The sequence below is a fragment of the Coregonus clupeaformis genome, unplaced genomic scaffold (assembly GCF_020615455.1).
Source record: "Coregonus clupeaformis isolate EN_2021a unplaced genomic scaffold, ASM2061545v1 scaf0115, whole genome shotgun sequence".
NCBI lineage: Eukaryota > Metazoa > Chordata > Actinopteri > Salmoniformes > Salmonidae > Coregonus > Coregonus clupeaformis.
The window spans coordinates 15,544-32,843 of NW_025533570.1; the positions used below are offsets into that span (position 1 = coordinate 15,544).

At 45.4% G+C, this 17,300-nt stretch overlaps 1 pseudogene; it reads right to left on the bottom strand.

Moving 5' to 3' along the window:
- Positions 1-4,880: 4,880 nt before the first annotated feature.
- The window catches only part of LOC121543303, a 36,312-nt pseudogene continuing 23,892 nt past the window's right edge, over positions 4,881-17,300 (bottom strand).

Genomic DNA, 17,300 nt, shown 5'->3' on the forward strand with positions numbered 1-17,300 from the left:
AGAGGAGGGACTGACATCTATAATAGTCTGGTCTGGTGAGTTGGAGGGACTGACATCTATAATAGTCTGGTCTGGTGAGAGGAGGGACTGACATCTATAATAGTCTGGTCTGGTGAGAGGAGGCACTGACATCTATAATAGTCTGGTCTGGTGAGAGGAGGGACTGACATCTATAATAGTCTGGTCTGGTGAGAGGAGGGACTGACATCTATAATATTCTGGTGAGAGGAGGGACTGACATCTATAATAGTCTGGTCTGGAGAGAGGAGGCACTGACATCTATAATAGTCTGTTCTGGTGAGAGGAGGCACTGACATCTATAATAGTCTGGCCTGGTGAGAGGAGGCACTGACATCTATAATAGTCTGGTCTGGATAGAGGAGGCACTGACATCTATAATAGTCTGGTCTGGTGAGAGGAGGGACTGACATCTATAATAGTCTGGTCTGGTGAGAGGAGGGACTGACATCTATAATAGTCTGGTCTGGTGAGTTGGAGGGACTGACATCTATAATAGTCTGATCTGGTGAGAGGAGGGACTGACATCTATAATAGTCTGGTCTGGTGAGAGGAGGGACTGACATCTATAATAGTCTGGTCTGGTGAGAGGAGGGACTGACATCTATAATAGTCTGGTCTGGTGAGAGGAGGCACTGACATCTATAATAGTCTGGTCTGGTGAGAGGAGGGACTGACATCTATAATAGTCTGTTCTGGTGAGAGGAGGCACTGACATCTATAATAGTCTGGCCTGGTGAGAGGAGGCACTGACATCTATAATAGTCTGGTCTGGAGAGAGGAGGCACTGACATCTATAATAGTCTGGTCTGGTGAGAGGAGGTACTGACATCTATAATAGTCTGGTCTGGTGAGAGGAGGTACTGACATCTATAATAGTCTGGTCTGGTGAGAGGAGGGACTGACATCTATAATAGTCTGGTCTGGTGAGAGGAGGGACTGACATCTATAATAGTCTGGTCTGGTGAGAGGAGGTACTGACATCTATAATAGTCTGGTCTGGTGAGTTGGAGGGACTGACATCTATAATAGTCTGATCTGGTGAAAGGACGGACTGACATCTATAATAGTCTGGTCTGGTGAGAGGAGGGACTGACATCTATAATAGTCTGGTCTGGTGAGAGGAGGGACTGACATCTATAATAGTCTGGTCTGGTGAGTTGGAGGGACTGATGTCTATAATAGTCTGGTCTGGTGAGAGGAGGGACTGACATCTATAATAGTCTGGTCTGGTGAGAGGAGGGACTGACATCTATAATAGTCTGGTCTGGTGAGAGGAGGAACTGACGTCTATAATAGTCTGGTCTGGTGAGAGGAGGGACTGACATCTATAATAGTCTGGTCTGGTGAGAGGAGGGAATGACATCTATAATAGTCTGTTCTGGTGAGTTGGAGGGACTGATGTCTATAATAGTCTGGTCTGGTGAGAGGAGGGACTGACGTCTATAATAGTCTGGCCTGGTGAGACGAGGGACTGACATCTATAATGGTCTGGTCTGGTGAGAGGATGGACTGACATCTATAATAGTCTGGTCTGGTGAGAGGAGGGACTGACATCAATAATAGTCTGGTCTGCTGAGAGGAGGGACTGATGTCTATAATAGTCTGGTCTGGAGAGAGGAGGCCCTGACATCTATAATAGTCTGGTCTGGTGAGAGGAGGTACTGACATCTATAATAGTCTGGTCTGGTGAGTTGGAGGGACTGACATCTATAATAGTCTGGCCTGGTGAGAGGAGGGACTGACATCTATAATAGTCTGGTCTAGTGAGAGGAGGAACTGACGTCTATAATAGTCTGGTCTGCTGAGAGGAGGGACTGACGTCTATAATAGTCTGGTCTGGTGAGAGGAGGGACTGACATCTATAATAGTCTGGTCTGGTGAGAGGAGGGACTGACATCTATAATAGTCAGGTCTGGTGAGAGGAGGCACTGACATCTATAATAGTCTGGTCTGGTGAGAGGAGGGACTGACATCTATAATAGTCTGGTCTAGTGAGAGGAGGGACTGATGTCTATAATAGTCTGGTCTGGTGAGAGGAGGGACTGACATCTATAATAGTCTGGTCTGGTGAGAGGAGGGGCTGACATCTATAATAGTCTGGTCTGGTGAGAGGAGGGACTGACATCTATAATAGTCTGGTCTGGTGAGAGGAGGGACTGACATCTATAATAGTCTGGTCTGGTGAGAGGAGGGACTGACATATATAATAGTCTGGTCTGGTGAGAGGAGGCACTGACATCTATAATAGTCTGGTCTGTTGAGAGGAGGGACTGACATCTATAATAGTCTGGTCTGGTGAGAGGAGGGACTGACGTCTATAATAGTCTGGTCTGGTGAGAGGAGGGACTGACATCTATAATAGTCTGGTCTGGTGAGAGGAGGGACTGAGGTCTATAATAGTCTGGTCTGGTGAGAGGAGGCACTGACATCTATAATAGTCTGGTCTGGTGAGAGGAGGGACTGACATCTATAATAGTCTGGTCTGGTGAGAGGAGGGACTGACGTCTATAATAGTCTGGTCTGGTGAGAGGAGGGACTGACATCTATAATAGTCTGGTCTGGTGAGAGGAGGGACTGAGGTCTATAATAGTCTGATCTGGTGAGAGGAGGCACTGACATCTATAATAGTCTGGTCTGGTGAGAGGAGGGACTGACATCTATAATAGTCTGGTCTGGTGAGAGGAGGGACTGACGTCTATAATAGTCTGGTCTGGTGAGAGGAGAGACTGACATCTATAATAGTCTGGCCTGGTGAGAGGAGGCACTGACATCTATAATAGTCTGGTCTGGTGAGAGGAGGCACTGACATCTATAATAGTCTGGTCTGGTGAGAGGAGTGACTGACATCTATAATACTGACATCTATAATAGTCTGGTCTGGTGAGAGGAGGCACTGATATCTATAATAGTCTGGTCTGGTGAGAGGAGGCACTGATATCTATAATAGTCTGGTCTGGTGAGAGGAGAGACTGATATCTATAATAGTCTGGTCTGGTGAGAGGAGAGACTGACATCTATAATAGTCTGGTCTGGTGAGAGGAGGGACTGACATCTATAATACTGACATCTATAATAGTCTGGTCTGGTGAGAGGAGGGACTGACATCTATAATAGTCTGGTCTGGTGAGAGGAGGGACTGACATCTATAATAGTCTGGCCTGGTGAGAGGAGGGACTGACATCTACACTGAACAAAAATTCAGTATCTCTGTGCATTCAAATTGCCATAGATAAAATGCAATTAATTTTGTTGTCCATAGCATATCCCTGCCCATACCATAACCCCACCGCCACCATGGGGCACTGTTCACAACAGCAAACCGCTCGCACACACAACACCATATACTCCATCTGCCCAGTACAGTTGAAACTGGGATTCATCCGTGAAGAGCACACTTCTCCAGCGTGCCAGTGGCCATCAAAGGTGAGCATTTGCCCCCTACAGTCAGTTACGACGCCCAACTACAGTCAGGTCCAGACCCTGGTGAGGACGACGAGCATGCAGATGAGCTTCCCGGAGACAGTTTCTGTCAGTTTGCGCAGAAATTCTTTGGTTGTGCAAACACACGTTTCATCAGCTGTCCGGGTGGCTGGTCTCAGACAATCCCGCAGGTGAAGAAGACGAATGTGGAGGTCCTGGGTTGGCGTGGGTACATGTGGTCTCCGGTTGTGAAGCCGGTTGGACGTACTGCCAAATTCTCTAAAACGACGGAGGAGGCTTATGATAGAGAAATTAACAAATTCTCTGGCAACAGCTCTGGTGGGCATTCCTGCAGTCAACATTCCAATTGCACGCTCCCTCAAAACTTGAGACATCTGAGGCATTGTGTTGTGTGCCAAAACAGTACATTTTAGAGTGGCCTTTTATTGTCCCCAGCACAAGGTGCACCTGTGTAATGATCATTCTGTTTGATCAGCTTCTTGATATGCCACACCTGTCAGGTGGATGGATTTTCTTGGCAAAGGAGAAATGCTCACTATCAGGGATGTAAACAAATGTGTGCACAAATATGAGAGAAATAAGCTTGTTTGTGTGTATGGTACATTTCAGTGATCTTTTATTTCAGCTCATGAAATATGGGACCAACACGTTACATGTTGCGTTTATATTTTTGTTCAGTATAGAATAGCCCAGTCTGGTGAGAAGAGGGAAGTCATAAAGATATCACCTTGTAAACCAGGTTTATCCTGTCTGTCACCAGGCCAGACTGGCACCAGACCCCCATCACTTCCTGTAACATGAAACATGCAGTACATAGCCGAACACAGGTTCATTTCAATGGGGCTCTGAACAGACATGGTGTCCCCGTTGGTGTGGTGGAACCATTAGTACTTACTGTCTGCAACATGCAGGCTGGCTCCTGGAGGACAGACAGAACAACACAGGTAAGGAGTCAGTTACATCAATGTATTAACTATGATGTGTGTGTGCCTCTGAGTCCTTGAACGTACCATTATGACTGATCAAACGTGCAGTGCATACTGTATGCTAACTTCTAAGACAATGAGATTCTAATCAAATCACATTCTCACCATGATCACTGTTGACAAAGCTAAACCCAGAGTTCATTACAAACCCATTATGTTATGCTTTCCCATGTATTTTGAAAGTGAATGGAAGTAGGAGCAGGGGGAACCAGAGAAGTATCCCCATCACTTCCTGTATCTAAACTTCCCAAGCACATAAAAAACTAAGTGCCTGACCAGCACACCAATGTTGAATTTCCAAATTGGTAAAAATTAGGTTAAGGTTAGGTTAAAGGTCAAGTTTTAGATTTAGTCTAATTGGGCTGTTCGCCAGAAAAGTCCTTGTTAGTCTCTTCCATCTATGAATGAGGTATTCATAACATACACGTGTACCATGGTCTAAGAAATGCTCAGCTTTATTGACAGATTGGACATAATGACAGTCAACATGAAACATGCAGTACTTAGGCGTTCATTATAAAAAAATTGACTGCAAATAATGCCATAAATACTTAATTCCATTATGTACATTGTGTGGTTTATACACACAATTAATTATTCCTTAGCCACTTAACCACAGTGGGGTATAATTTCACAGATATTGGTTACTGCAGTAAGCCCTTCTGGAGGACAAACAACATAAAAGCATGTATACATACAATCAATCAAAAATAAATGCTCAGTAAAGCATTTTCATGACAGCATATTCCCTATAGTGCAATACTTTTATTCCTCAAAAAAATATATAGGGGATAGGGTGTCATTTGGGACACAGGACAGTCCAAGTGGACTACCTGGGCAGCATCTCCTCCAGGTCCGCCACTACGTAGGCCACGACCGCCCACAGGGCCGAACACAGGTTCATTTCAATGGGGCTCTGAACAGACATGGTGTCCCCGTTAGTGTGGTGGAACCAGAAGTACTTACTGTCTGCAACGTGCAGGCTGGCTCCTGGAGGACAGACAGAACAGCACAGGTAAGGAGTCAGTTACATCAATGTATTAACTATGGTGTGTGTGTGTGTGTGTGCCCCTGAGTCCTTGAACGTACCATTATGACTGATCAAACGTGCAGTACATTCTGTATTCTAACTTCTAAGACAATGAGATTCTAATCAAATCACATTCTCACCATGATCACTGTTGACAAAGCTAAACCCAGAGTTCATTACAAACCCATTATGTTTTCCCATTTATTTTGCAAGTGAATAGAAGAAGGAGCAGGGGAAACCAGAGCAGTATAAGTGCATCTGGTAGCAGTTAGTTTTAGCTTGCCAATCAGGTCCCTGCACAGTTTCCATTTGGAAACAGCACGACATAGCAGCCCTTCCTGACACTAACATTCCCATGGTACTGCTAGGAAGAAATATAATGTTCTGTTAAACATCTAGCCTTCTGTCTTGTATTCTTCCTGACAGAGAGCCTGTCATGTTCTGTTAAACATCTAGCCTTCTGTCTTGTATTCTTCCTGACAGCGAGCCTGTCATGTCCTGTTAAACATCTAGCTTTCTGTCTTGTATTCTTCCTGACAGAGAGAGACTGTTATGTCCTGTTAAACATCTTGCTTTCTGTCTTGTCCTCTTCATGATAGAGAGCCTGTCATGTCCTGTTAAACATCTAGCTTTCTGTCTTGTCCTCTTCCTGATAGAGAGCCTGTCATGTCCTGTTAAACATCTAGCTTTCTGTCTTGTATTCTTCCTGATAGAGAGATACTTATGTCCTGTTAAACATCTAGATTTCTGTCTTGTATTCTTCCTGATAGAGAGCCTGCCATGTTCTGGCTATGGTGGTACTGATGTGGGGAAAAACTGTAGTCTCAACCATGTGCCCAAATCCACTGTAACAGGGAGAAAAAGCAACACCACATTTCACTGGATAAATGAAGGAATGTGTGAAGTGAAAGGTCATTAGATGGAGCTAAATTACATTTAGTGTGGATCCCAAATGGCACCCTATTCCCTACATAGTGCACTAAGTTTGACCAGAGCCATATGGGTCAAAAGTAGTGCACTATATGGGGAATAGGGTGACATTTGGGATGCACCCATAGACGTTTTGCCATTGGTGAAATGAGAGTGAGGTGTTTGGACAGCTGGTCCAGTGATTCATTTGTTTAACATTGTGGCTTTTTGAACCCTCACACAGTGAACAGCCCTTCTACAGGTTACACCATTCATCCACCCAGAATAGCTACTTTTCCACTGACATAAGGTGATGTCATTCCTGAAACATTTCCTTTACAGTAGAGGGGTGAGCTTTTAATAAAAAGTATTTATACAGGTGTGGTAACACTGCTTCTGGGTTAGGGGGAGTACAGTCAGAGGCCAATCTATTAGCTGGACTGATGGAGGGAGAAGTGGACTCATTTTACATTTTAGTCATTTAGCAGACGCTTTTATCCAGAGCGATTTACAGTTAGTGAGTGCATACATGTTTTCATACTCATCAACATCAGATTACTGTAGAGGTCTGGGCCTGTAGTCATAAAGCATCTCAGAGTATTGTATGAGTGCTGATCTAGGATCAGTTTAGTATTTTAGATCATAATGAATAAGATTATATGGACGGGACGGGGGGACCTGATCCTAGATCAGTACATCTAGCCTACTCTGAGACACTTTATGAATACTGTGAAAAACGTGCATTTTAGAGGATTATCTTCTAAAACATAATTTCCCTCTACTGGTTCCTAATGAGCTTCATTGTTTCTTTACGATCTCAAGGGACGCCAAAACAACTGTCAGATGAAAGCCATGTTATTGACGTAGGTTAGAGTAAACACATGCTGGTAGGCTGAGACTCACACACACACACACTGCCTTTATTTAGTCTATAGACAAGTTTCTGCTGTCATAGCACATATCAGCAAATACGATATTGGGGATGTGTTTCATAACACACTTCCTCTTCCCTGTCATACCAAATGATTTGTTTGCCTACATAGCAACGCTAGTTCTTTTTAAAATCGGTGTACACAGCATATTTCACTTCTATATATAATGTTATTTGAGAAACTGATCAATCCCACAAAAATGACCAGGTGGAACTGAATGTCCAATTGGTCTACTAATAATGTGCTACTTCCTCTTTAAAAAGGTCAAAAGCACTTCTGCAGAGGGTCGGTAGAGGAAGCATCCTCAGCTTATCTCCCAGACAGGCAAAAAAGGTTTGGAACAAAGGGTCAATAGCTATAAGCAAACCTTTTACATTTACATTTTACATTTACGTCATTTAGCAGACGCTCTTTTCCAGAGCGACTTACAAATTGGTGCATTCACCTTATAGCCAGTGGGATAACCACTTTACAATATGTATTTTTTATTTTTTTTGGGGGTGGGGTAAGGGGGGGTAGAAGGATTACTTTATCCTATCCCAGGTATTCCTTAAAGAGGTGGGGTTTCAAGTGTCTCCGGAAGGTGGTGAGTGACTCCGCTGTCCTGGCGTTGTGAGGGAGCTTGTTCCACCATTGGGGTGCCAGAGCAGCGAACAGTTTTGACTGGGCTGAGCGGGAACTGTGCTTCCGCAGAGGTAGGGGGGCCAGCAGGCCAGAGGTGGATGAACGCAATGCCCTCGTTTGGGTGTAGGGACTGATCAGAGCCTGAAGGTACGGAGGTGCCGTTCCCCTCACAGCTCCGTAGGCAAGCACCATGGTCTTGTAGCAGATGCAAGCTTCAACTGGAAGCCAGTGGAGTGTGCGGAGGAGCGGGGTGACGTGAGAGAACTTGGGAAGGTTGAACACCAGAAGGGCTGCGGCATTCTGGATGAGTTGTAGGGGTTTAATGGCACAGGCAGGGAGCCCATCCAACAGTGAGTTGCAGTAATCCAGATGGGAGATGACAAGTGCCTGGATTAGGACCTGTGCCGCTTCCTGTGTAAGGCAGGGTCGTAGTCTCCGAATGTTGTAGAGCATGAACCTACAGGATCGGGTCACTGCCTTGATGTTAGCGGAGAACGACAGGGTGTTGTCCAGGGTCACGCCAAGGCTCTTCGCACTCTGGGAGGAGGACACAACGGAGTTGTCAACCGTGATGGCGAGATCATGGAACGGGCAGTCCTTCCCTGGGAGGAAGAGCAGCTCCGTCTTGCCAAGGTTCAGCTTGAGGTGGTGATCCGTCATCCACACTGATATGTCTGCCAGACATGCAGAGATGCGATTCGCCACCTGGTTATCAGAAGGGGGATAGGAGAAGATTAGTCGTGTGTCGTCTGCGTAGCAATGATAGGAGAGGCCATGTGAGGATATGACAGAGCCAAGTGACTTGGTGTATAGCGAGAATAGGAGAGGGCCTAGAACTGAGCCCTGGGGGACACCAGTGGTGAGAGCACGTAGTGCGGAGACAGATTCTCGCCACGCCACTTGGTAGGAGCGACCGGTCAGGTAGGACGCAATCCAAGAGTGAGCCGCGCCGGAGATGCCCAGCTCGGAGAGGGTGGAGAGGAGGATCTGATGGTTCACAGTATCAAAGGCAGCAGACAGGTCTAGAAGGACAAGAGCAGAGGAGAGAGAGTTAGCTTTAGCAGTGCGGAGAGCCTCCGTGACACAGAGAAGAGCAGTCTCAGTTGAATGACCAGTATTGAAACCTGACTGGTTTGGATCAAGAAGGTCATTCTGAGAGAGATAGCAAGAGAGTTGGCTAAAGACGGCACGCTCAATAGTTTTGGAGAGAAAAGAAAGAAGGGATACTGGTATGTAGTTGTTGACATCAGAGCGATCGAGTGTTGGTTTTTTGAGAAGGGGTGCAACTCTCGCTCTCTTGAAGACGGAAGGGACATAGCCAGCGGTCAAGGATGAGTTGATGAGCGAGGTGAGGTAAGGGAGAAGGTCACCGGAGATGGTCTGGAGAAGAGAGGAGGGGATAGGGTCAAGCGGGCAGGTTGTTGGGCGGCCGGCCGTCACAAGTCGCAAGATTTTATCTGGAGAGAGAGGAGAGAAAGAAGTTAAAGCATAGGGTAGGGCAGTGTGAGCAGGACCAGCAGTGTCATTTGACTTAACAAACGAGGATCAGATGTCGTCAACCTTCTTTTCAAAATGGTTGACGAAGTCATCCACAGAGAGGGAGGAGGGGGGAGGGGGAGGAGGATTCAGCAGGGAGGAGAAGGTGGCAAAGAGCTTCCCAGGGTTAGAGGCAGATGCTTGGAATTTAGAGTGGTAGAAAGTGGCTTTAGCAGCAGAAACAGATGAAGAAAATGTAGAGAGGAGGGAGTGAAAAGATGCCAGGTCCGCAGGGAGTCTAGTTTTCCTCCATTTCCGCTCGGCTGCCCGGAGCCCTGTTCTGTGAGCTCGCAATGAGTCATCAAGCCACGGAGCAGGAGGGGAGGACCGAGCCGGCCGGGAGGATAGGGGACATAGAGAGTCAAAGGATGCAGAAAGGGAGGAGAGGAGGGTTGAGGAGGCAGAATCAGGAGATTGGAGGGAGAAGGATTGAGCAGAGGGAAGAGATGATAGGATGGAAGAGGAGAGAGTAGCGGGAGAGAGAGAGCGAAGGTTGCGACGGCGCATTACCATCTGAGTAGGGGCAGAGTGAGTAGTGTTGGAGGAGAGCGAGAGAGAAAAGGATACAAAGTAGTGGTCGGAGACATGGAGGGGAGTTGCAGTGAGATTAGTAGAAGAACAGCATCTAGTAAAGATGAGGTCAAGCGTATTGCCTGCCTTGTGAGTAGGGGGGGACGGTGAGAGGGTGAGGTCAAAAGAGGAGAGGAGTGGAAAGAAGGAGGCAGAGAGAAATGAGTCAAAGGTAGACGTAGGGAGGTTGAAGTCACCCAGAACTGTGAGGGGTGAGTCATCCTCAGGAAAGGAACTTATCAAGGCGTCAAGCTCATTGATGAACTCTCCAAGGGAACCTGGAGGGTGATAAATGACAAGGATGTTAAGCTTGAATGGGCTAGTGACTGTGACAGCATGCAATTCAAATGAGGAGATAGACAGATGGGTCAGGGGAAAAAGAGAGAATGTCCACTTGGGAGAGATGAGGATTCCTGTGCCATCACCCCGCTGACCAGATGCTCTCGGGGTATGCGAGAACACATGGTCAGACGAGGAGAGAGCATTAGGAGTAGCAGTGTTTTCAGTGGTAATCCATGTTTCCGTCAGCACCAAGAAGTCGAGGGACTGGAGGGTAGCATAGGCTGAGATGAACTCTGCCTTGTTGGCAGCAGAACGGCAGTTCCAGAGGCTGCCTGAGACCTGGAACTCCACGTGGGTGGTGCGTGCAGGGACCACCAGGTTAGAGAGGCAGCAGCCACACGGTGTGAGGCGTTTGTATAACCTGTGCAGAGAGGAGAGAACAGGGATAGACAGAGGCATAGTTGACAGGCTACAGAAAATGGCTACAATAATGCAAAGGAGAACGGAATGAAATTAACTAAACATCTGGGAAAGGAGAGAGCGGGGCCTCCCTCACTTACGTTTCACTGAAACACCCAAATATAACTCTCCCAACTTCCACCTCAGAAACTATAATTGTTGTAAACTACAGCGGTTCAATGTTTTCTAGGAATAGACTAACTTAGTTTATTCAGCTAGCTAACTTGGTACAGTATTCTTCCGTGAAAATTGTCCAGGGCACCTAGTCATATGACGCCACAGCCAACTAGCATGCCGGACTCCAACAACACGGTTTAGCACCAATACTCGGCCACAACAAACCACCAGTGTGTCAACACGCCAAGCAGATCATTCGTGTCCGTGTCTAACGTTGTGGGTTAGTCCCGACAGCTTGAGCGAGTCCGTTGTCAACTTATTCAGCCAGTTAGTTAGCTAGAATAGTTAGCATACTAGCTAGCCATTGCTTTCAGACAAAGAAGAAACCCCTCCTCCCACGGCACGAACACACAGAGAGAGCCAAGCTAACGTTAACTAGTCACCCATGTCCCGAATTCCCTTGAACGACTCTGGCTACCAGTATGTAAAAACAAAACACAAATGTAGGTTATAACTTACCCCTAGCAGCTACTGTTAGCTAGCCAAGTGCAAAGCTAACCACTGAATTGACTCAGCCAGTTCGCGTCTGTTCGCTAGGTCGTTCCAGCCATTGTTTAGTAGCTATCCAGGTAGCAACAAGCTAGCTAAATTTCAAGCACAGTAGCCACTTACTACCTAACGTTAACGCTTCAGACAATGAGGTTAGAAAAACAGCTGAATGGTAGGCATTATTGTATGTAACTATTGTAGGCAGCTAGCTGGCGTAATTACAGGTACTCTCAGGCGTGAAACAACTATCCACAGTTGCAAATAGTTACCAGTAGCTACCCGCTAGCTAGTCCAGGTAGTGGGTTAGCTAGCTTCGTGCTTCACCGGGCTCAGCCAAATACAATACTAACCTACAATAATTACATACAACAACCCACGATAACTACAATACCTAACTACAATCTAAATACATAGTTTAAGCTTTACTCGACAAAGCCCAAACTATGTATATAAGCCATATAAGCCAAGCTTACCTCCCGCCAGAGAGAGACACAACCTCACCCGACTGTCAACTGTCACTTGACACTTGATGTGGACTACTATTGGAAAGCCTTCTCAGATGAAGTCCCAGACAGACACAAACAAAATGGTAGTCTACACACCTGGCTCCTACTGACTCAGACAGACAGACAATAGAAGGCAGTCTACATACCTGGCTCCTACTGACTCAGACAAACAGACAATAGAAGGCAGTCTACACACCTGGCACGCCGGCATCCATCCACATCTCTATATCAGTTCCCTCTCTGTGTTCCTCCAGGGTGGTGGTGTTGATGGGCTTCAGTAGCTTCATCACCTTAGCCATGACAGCCCTAGCCTGGGCTGAGCCTGTAAACTGCAGCCCCTGGGGGATGAAGGTACCCAGGTCAGACTCTATCACCAGGTTAAAGTTAGAGATGTTCACCTGGGGGACAGCAGAACAGGTATACAATCATGAATAATCATTGATTGGATTTATATTGTGCTTTTCCAGTGCTGAAAGCGCTTTATATTGTATAACTGCCCTCATTTTGCTGGACACCAGGAAGAGTAGCTGCTGCCTTGGCAGGAACTAATAGGGATCCATAATAAATACATGGGTGGGAAACTCACCTCTTCAACCACAAATGTGTAGCACTCTTGGGTGATGCATGACAAACATTTTGTGCCAGAACGCTCACCACACATCAGAGAGAAATTTGTACATTCATCTCTCCTGGCTGTTGATTTATTTAGCCAGCGTTCGAGCTAAAAAGCTTCACCAGGATGTGAGAGAAGTTGGGGAAAAGACTGGACCATCACCCCCAATTCATTCACTAGCGGCGAATACGCTTCTGCAAGTGCGAGTGCATAGAATGTCCCACAAAGCGGAACAGGAACCTCCACTCCATGATAGTCAATGCAGATTCCTCTTTGAGAAGCACGACGGGAATGTTTGCTGCAAACGTCTGATCTAAGGCAGTGGTATTCAAAGTCAGGGTTACGGAAACCAAAATGAAGAGAACAGATTATTGTATGGGACAATATACAAACGTTTTTGAGACAGATCATTCGAAAAATACATTTTATTGAGTAAATGTATTTATTGGTTTCTTTTCATTTTGATAAGAGATGAAAATGTAATGAATTGAAGATTATTTGTTGATGTAACAATCGAAATGTACCGATTTTAAGCTTGCGTCATAATTTTGGGGGTGGGGTCATGAGAAATTAGAGCGAAAAAAATGGGGTCCTCAGAAATTCTGCCGGAAAACATGGGGTCCCTGCTGAAAAAAAGTTTTAATACCAGTGCCCTACATCCCAGTGGCTCTCCTACAGTAGAGCTGACAACAGACTACGTTTCTGTGTACCGCTCCGATTGAAGCCAGTTCCTACCACATGTTGACTGGCAAAGAACAACCTGATGTTGATGAAAAGCCATCAGCTATTGACAGTAAAATGCTATTACCAGTACGCACACATTTTTACATTTTACATTTTAGTCATTTAGCAGACGCTCTTATCCAGAGCGACTTACAGTTAGTGAGTGCATACATTTTCACACAATCTGAAGGAGACTGGCGTCAACGATTCACATGTAAGAACAACCACATAATAGTTGTACTGTTTCAGTGGTTTGTATGACCTCCTCTACCCAGTGGACTGTGTGTGTGTGTGTGTGTGTAAGAATCAAAACCTAAGAGAACAGGAATCTTAAATCTAGCCACAAAACGAGCTTATAGGAGAGGGGTGTTCGACTCTGACACTACGAGGTCCGGAGCCTGCTGGTTTTCTGGTCTACCTGATAATTAATTGCACCCACCTGGTATCCCAGGTCTAAATCAGTCCCTGATTAGAGGGGAACAATTTAAAAAATGCAGTTGAACTGGCTTCGAGGTCCAGAGTTGAGTTTGAGGGTTGTAGGATGTACTGTATGATAGGATGATAATGGTTAGAGTGTGCAAGTTGATTGGCAGTAAAAAGCCAACAAGATGCACCATGGTAGAACGGTACCTTGTGAAGCTGGAAGTACTGTTATGCTCCAACCCCTCCCTGCTCCTCTGCAGACCACAGCACTGTCCGGAGGGTTCTTCTGGGACGCAGACCTGGACACACAATCAGAATTCATACATGGGCCACAACCATTTCAACAAAGTAGCAATACAAAAAGAGCTTTACAACAAATGGATTCCCTCTTCCTCACCAACCCGTGGGCTATTTAATATTCCACATATTCAGCAGAAAATTACTATTCACCAGACCCTAGTCAATATTTCCTCCATTCACTGCAATGATAAGCCCCATTCAGAGAGAGGACTTCCAGCGACAACTTATCTTATTTGGGTTTCAGCCTGTATGTTATTTTATGAATGACCCCCACAAGGCTACTACATTATGTGGGCTACAAAGGACAGCAGGCCACTCACTTCCTATAGAGGATCTCTAATATAAACCCTTTAGCCTACACCCTCATCTGCCATCACTGGCATTTTATTTTAAATGTTTTACTTTATTTAGTAAATATTTTCTTAACTCTATTTTCTTAAAACTGCATTGTTGGTTAAGGGCTTGAAAGTAAGCATTTCATTGTAAGGTCTACACCTGTTGTATGCATGTGACAAATGTGACAAATAAAATTAGATTAGATTTGATTCCTCAAAAAATTCTCTCGAGGGTTGAGTCCCAAATGGCAACCTATTATCTATATAGTGCACTACATTTGGGCCCTGTTGAACAGAGTACTGCACTATATAGGGAATAGGGTGCCATTTAGAACGTAGCCTAACTAAGCCCAAGGGACCAATTATTGTTCAGTGGCTTCATCTTGACTAAATGTTTCATTGATGATAGGTCCTCTTCATTAATTTACATTTTTAGTCATTTAGCAGACGCTCTTATCCAAAGTGACTTACAGTTAGTGAGTGCATACATTTTCATACTGGGCAAAGCTGGGCATATTTCAGCCAAGTACTTTACTATACATACATCCAGCCGCAAGAACGAACAATAAAGCAGCGACTGGTTATTACTGTCCAGACATTACAACGTCTTCACATATTCAATGGGAATTACATACTTTCCATGGCAACATTAGTGGGAAAAGGAAAAATTATCTTAAGTCAACGTTAAGGCTTCCAGTCAGAGAGCACAAACAGCTCGGTGGCCTACTCCACGTGTCTAATTACACTTCATGTGGAAAAAGTTATACTTTATTAAGTGAACAACGACCAGAAAAATAATGAAGTAAGCCATGCTAATTGCTATATTTGACGAGTCAGCAGACCGCAGTTTAGATGCATTTTCAAGTGTACGTCACAAGAGCGCTGATCTAGAATCAGGTCTCCGCTGTCCATGTTATCTTATTCATAGTGATCTAAAAGGCAAAACTGATCGTAGATCAGCACTCCTACTCTGAGAAGCTTGATACATACGGCCCCTGATCACAAAACAGCTTCAAAGGATGCCAATGGACTCGATACAAAACAGGAATCTTTTTTTTAGGCTCATGTCAATAAGAGCTTCAGAGAGTGGATTATGTTCCAGATAAATAGAGTCTAAATCCTTAATGGTACCGTCTTTCCTATGGGGCCTTGGTCAAACGTAGTTCAGTACAAGTAGGGAATAGGGTGCCATTTGGGACAAAGAATAGTAGGACCTCCCAGGTTCTGGTCCTTACCCAGGTCTTTAAGCAGAGACTGGGCCTCCCAGGTTCTGACCCAGGTCTTTAAGCAGAGACTGGGCCTCCCAGGTTCTGACCCAGGTCTTTAAGCAGAGACAGGGCCTCGCAGGTTCTTACCCAGGTCTTTAAGCAGAGACAGGGCCTCCCAGGTTCTGACCCAGGTCTTTAAGCAGAGACAGGGCCTCCCAGGTTCTTACCCAGGTCTTTAAGCAGAGACAGGGCCTCCCAGGTTCTGACCCAGGTCTTTAAGCAGAGACAGGGCCTCCCAGGTTCTGACCCAGGTCTTTAAGCAGAGACAGGGCCTCCCAGGTTCTGACCCAGGTCTTTAAGCAGAGACAGGGCCTCCCAGGTTCTGACCCAGGTCTTTAAGCAGAGACAGGGCCTCCCAGGTTCTTACCCAGGTCTTTAAGCAGAGACAGGGCCTCGCAGGTTCTTACCCAGGTCTTTAAGCAGAGACAGGGCCTCGCAGGTTCTTACCCAGGTCTTTCAGCAGAGACAGGGCCTCCCAGGAGATGAGCGCTCCACCACCATCATCCATTGCCCCCTGGCCCACATCCCAGCTGTCCAGATGGCCACTGAGCAGCACCACCTGAAGGGAGGGACAGACAGCATACCTGGGATTAGTGATGGGAAAAAAAGAACAAAATTGATACAGTTACATATCGGGATATTATTTTGTACGCTATATCGTATTGACAATATTATTTTTGCTCTAGTTGACGGTAACTGCATCAAAAGCATAGCTTGTTCTACATCTTCTTTTTAAATAGGGAGCCAATTTGTTTTCAGTAATTTTATTTCCATGACTGATCAAAACTTGTTTTCTCATGGCCCTCTCTTGTCCCTCTGCAGCAGACAAACAGTATGGTGAGCAATATGTTTGGAACATCGAATCACAATAAAATCACAGTATCGAATCGCAATACATATAGAATCGCAACACATACCGTATTGGCACCTAAGTATCGTGACAATATCGTATCGTGAGGTCCCTGGCAATTCCCAGCCCTACCTGAGATCAGTACTAAGTTACATGGATGATCAACACAATCATTCATTATACTGTAGGTCAGACATAGGTTTGGTTTCAAAGTGAACCGGAAATTCCAGGTTTCACCCTCGGCTCTCTTGGACTACAATGTACTGTAGCCAATAGTTACTGAGGGGTCAACAACCAGCAGAATCCTACTAATGATAAAATGTCGAAGGAGGATGCCAAAGATATTTTAAAAAACACAGCAGCACCACCTGAATAAGGGATAGCAGACCTGGGCTCTGTAATACGTTAAATACTGTAGATCAGTACAGTCATTATAGGTCACAGGTTTAGTTTCAAAGCAAGAATGGTGAACCGGAAATTCCAAGCTAAAGAATGCAATATTTCACCCATGGCTGTCTCGGACTACAATGTACTGTAGCTGCATAGGGGTCAACAGTCAGCATCCTACTCAAAGTGTGCATCCCAAATAGCACCCTATTCCCTACAGTATCTAGTGCACTCCTTTTCCCCAGAGCTCTATGGGATATAGTAAAATGTCTAAGGAGGATGTCAAAGGTGTTCACAACATAAATAGAAAGAAACACAAAAAAGGCTGATGAATAAAATAAATTCACTTCACAATGGTTAGAAGGAAAAATAAGTTTGAGAACAAACTTTTCCAGATGTTGGCTGTCGTCGGTAGAAATGGGAGTGTGCCATACAGAGA